At 37.7% G+C, this 3,945-nt stretch overlaps 1 long non-coding RNA gene across 1 annotated transcript in view; it reads right to left on the bottom strand.

Annotated features, from left to right (window-relative positions):
* Window positions 1-1,974, bottom strand: part of LOC119362215 — a 4,467-nt gene extending 2,493 nt beyond the window's left edge. The window contains exons 1-4 of the long non-coding RNA XR_005173201.1: window positions 1,151-1,974; window positions 1,005-1,034; window positions 846-908; window positions 689-739 (exon numbers count right to left, since the gene is read on the bottom strand). This is a non-coding gene — a long non-coding RNA (uncharacterized LOC119362215). The remainder of the gene's footprint in view (window positions 1-688; window positions 740-845; window positions 909-1,004; window positions 1,035-1,150) is intronic.
* Between the last annotated feature and the right edge of the window lie 1,971 nt (window positions 1,975-3,945).

The raw sequence follows: 3,945 nt of genomic DNA on the forward strand, positions 1-3,945 counted from the left end.
ACTGAAGCAAATCGTTTTGTATCTTAGTAAAATAGAAGCGTGTTTGCTTATATCTCAAAATAATAGTTTTAGCAATAATGAGTCAAATTTGTTTGCAATGAAAGTAATTAGCTCTCTTTTCCATGATGTCAAATACAGATGTACATAATGTTAACGACAGAGATTCCACAATATGAAATCAGCAGAGGATTTCTTCAAATTCTTGTGCTTGCGGTGTATTCAATTTGGTCATCAAGCGCATTCCACGTGGCACAGTTACTGGTAAGAACAAAAGGTCTAATTATGTTTACTAAAGCCACAAATGCGCTTAAGCATATTTGTGAGTTCTGGAACTCCTATAGAAGAAAAAACGAAAGGACACATGACAGACCGTAACTAATTTTATGTCGCTCAAACAAAAATATGCACCTGAAGCAAATACATGCTTAGAACACTTCAAACAAGTTTCATCACAACTAACATCAACAATATGGTAAAAAAAAGTACTTGTTTCACATAAAAGGCAGCCCCCTGGAGAGGTCCAAGCTTGAGTTAGGTTTCTTTCAAAATGGATATAATATATAGGACCGAATGCCTGTAATACTTCTGTACCATATGTAATTATGCTATAAATTCCTGTCCCAGAAAGGCAGCAAAACCATATGAATAAAGCAGGCCTAACAGCACGCCAACTTTACGTGTTCCAAACCTTTGCAGACTGAATAGAACAACGAGAAATGCAACGTCGTGACCACTTCACCTGACAAAAAAAAAAATCAAAATAGAAGGTGAGCACCCTGCACTTCTAAGCAGTAACACGTCTTTTTATTTAACCGGCTAATACCAAGCAACGTATTCAAGGTCACCTTCATTAACACTAGATATTCCAGCCTTCAAGCCATCTACAGCAGACATCACAGCAGATTTACCTACAGAAAAAAATGGAATCAATACTGTGATAAGATGAAAACTGGTAACACAATACTGCTGAAAGCAAATATGCAATGCATCAGAAGTATATGAACCTGACATTGCTGGTGTAACAACACCATCCGCTATCACCACAGAAGTACAAAAAAAGAACAAGCATCAAAAGTAGCTTCTTCAGCATAGATGAAGTCTCAAGGTGCTCTTTGATCCACAAAGACCTATTGAGTTCTACCAATGGTACCTTGAGTTGGAAACCTGATATACGGGTCTCAGAGAGCAGTTAGTTAGGGAGCAGACTAGCCTTTGCATTCCTGCATAGTATTAGAGAGTATAAAGCAAATATTCCTCCTGCCAAATATACAGAACAATCATTACTAAACATAAAGCTCAAGGAAAAGTACTATTCTCTAATCTATTTGCCCTGATGTTTGACCTCTAATCTTAAGTTGAGGTAGCTTTAACTATTAATTAAGTGGCCTGTGAATATACTGGATGCTGACTCTAAATATAAGAGGGGGGAAACCATTTCAATCTTTCTAGGATCTCTGTGAGGACCTGAGTTTCAGAAATGCATCATGTTGGTGACGATGCAAATAGTTTTAGTATCTTAGTAAAATAGAAGCATGAGTGGCACATATCTCGAAAGAATAGTTTTAGCATGAGTGGCTTATATCTCGAAATTAGTTTTCTCTTTTCCATAATGTCAAATCCAGATGCACATGATGTTTTGCATTTAAGACAGAGGTTCCACAATCTGACGCAGGATGTTGAATTTGGTCATGACGTGCATTGCATGTGGCGTAGTTAATAGTAAGAACAGGAGGTCTAGTTATGTTTAGTAACACCACAAATGCACTCAACATATTTATGAGTTTCAGAATTCCTATAGAAAAAAAACGAAAGGACGTGACAGACAATAACTAATTTTATGTAACTCAAGCAAAAACTATGGACCTGAAGAAAACACATTCTTGGAGAACTTCAAACAAGTTTAATCACAACTAACATTAAGAATATGGTCAATAAGCATACATGTTGAAAATAAAAGGCAGCCCCAGGGAGACATCCAAGCTTGAGTTGGGTTTCTTTCAAAATAGTAGTAGATATATATAGGTCTGACTGCCCGTAGTACTTCTGTATCATATGCTATGTTTTTAAGGCGACGCCTTACCGCCTTAGGGAGGGGGGGCGCTTTGGCGCCTAGGCGACGCCTAGGCGGGCGCTTTGGATGCCTAGGCGCCCAAAGCGGTCGATTTTCCAAAGCGGAGGGGGAGCGCTTCGACGCCTAGGCGTCGCCTAGGCGTCGCCTTAGGGACGCCTTTAAAACATAGATCATATGTCATAATGTTATAAACTCCTATCCCAGAAAGGCAGCAAAACCATATGAACAAGGCAGGTCCAACAGTTAGCCCGACTTTGAATGTTCCAAACCTTTACAGACTGAAGAACAGTGAGAAATGCGTAAAAAAAAAAATCAAAATAGAAGGTGACTATCCTGCACTTCTGTCCAGTAACACATTTTTCTATTTAACTGGTTAATACCAACCAACATATTCAAGGTCACGTTATTAAGACTAGATATTCCAACCTTCAAGCCATTAACAGCAGATATCACTGCAGATTTTACCGAAAGGGAAAAAAAATGCAAGTAATACTGTGAGAAGATGAAAACTGGTAACACAATGGCACTGCTGAAAGCAAATATATAAGATCATAAGACTAGGTGAAGAGAAATACGACGAACAATGCATCAGAAATATATGAACCTGATATTGCTGGTGTGACAACAGACAACACCATCCGCTATGACCATAGAAGTACCAAAGAGAACAAGCATCAAAAGTAGCTTCTTCAGCGTAGATGAAGTCTCAAGGTGCTCCTTGATCCACAAAGACATCTTGTGTTCGACCAATGGTACCTTGAGTTGGAAACCTAATATACGGTTGCCAGAGAGCAATTAGTTAGGGAGCGGACTAGCCTTTGCATTTCTGCATATTATAGAGAGTATAAAGCAAACATTCCTCCTGCCAAATATACAGAAAAAACATTATTAAACATCAAGCTCAAGGAAAAGTACTATTATTCTCTAATCTATTTCCAGTGGTATGGCATTAACATACAGTGATATCCCTTCTCCATCATTATTTCCCCATAAAACAATCAGAGTCTACTTCAGCAAATGGAATTAAAATCAGAGTGTATATTACAAGAGGAAAAATGCATTGCTCTCACTCACTCATCAGTGTTACCTCTAATTAGGCTACCACTCCTCAATGCGCCCTCTGCCACTCTTTCCAGCATTAATAGCTTTGTAATCCAAATTCGGGCCAAATGAGTTACAATAGATCAATCTCTCTATTTCAGATGTAGCAGAAGCAGGCAATAAATAGAGTTAAAGGCATGAGAAAGTTGCATGTAGTAGTCTTAACAGTAGCCTTTTCAGGAAGTTACTTCCAATCCTTTAAAAAATCACAGATACTAATTCTAAGAGCATGTATACATTTTGTAAAAATTGGAACTAAACAACTGAGGTTTACAATCTTGATTTCAAGGATTGTATGCATGTTCCAAATGCTTGATTTCAAGGATTAAAGTGGCAAACAACTTGAGTTCCAGCAAACCAATTATAGCTAGAAACTTTTACCTGATTGAGTAGCTCCATCAGAATACGCTGAATTCTCGTCAGCCCCAGTATGAGCATCGAATCAAGCACTGGATATAGCGTCAACCTCATCGATGAATATTATAGCCGGGACATTCTCTTCAGCTACGCGGAATACATTAGATAAATGATAGTATTATGATACAATGCATCAACAAAAGAAGTGATAAATAGCAACCTAAGAAAAGCTTCACATAGCAATTTTTTGTGATAAACCCTAATAAGAATATATAAACCACTACCAGAAACATTAAGAAGCATACACAATATTACTGACAGCATCATAGGCTATATTAAGAAAAGTTTACTTGCCTTGGCAATGCATACAGTAACTAAATGTTTTTTGCATGTAAGATGTATACAGAACACAAACA

Source organism: Triticum dicoccoides, chromosome 2B (assembly GCF_002162155.2).
Source record: "Triticum dicoccoides isolate Atlit2015 ecotype Zavitan chromosome 2B, WEW_v2.0, whole genome shotgun sequence".
NCBI classification, from domain to species: Eukaryota; Viridiplantae; Streptophyta; class Magnoliopsida; order Poales; family Poaceae; genus Triticum; species Triticum dicoccoides.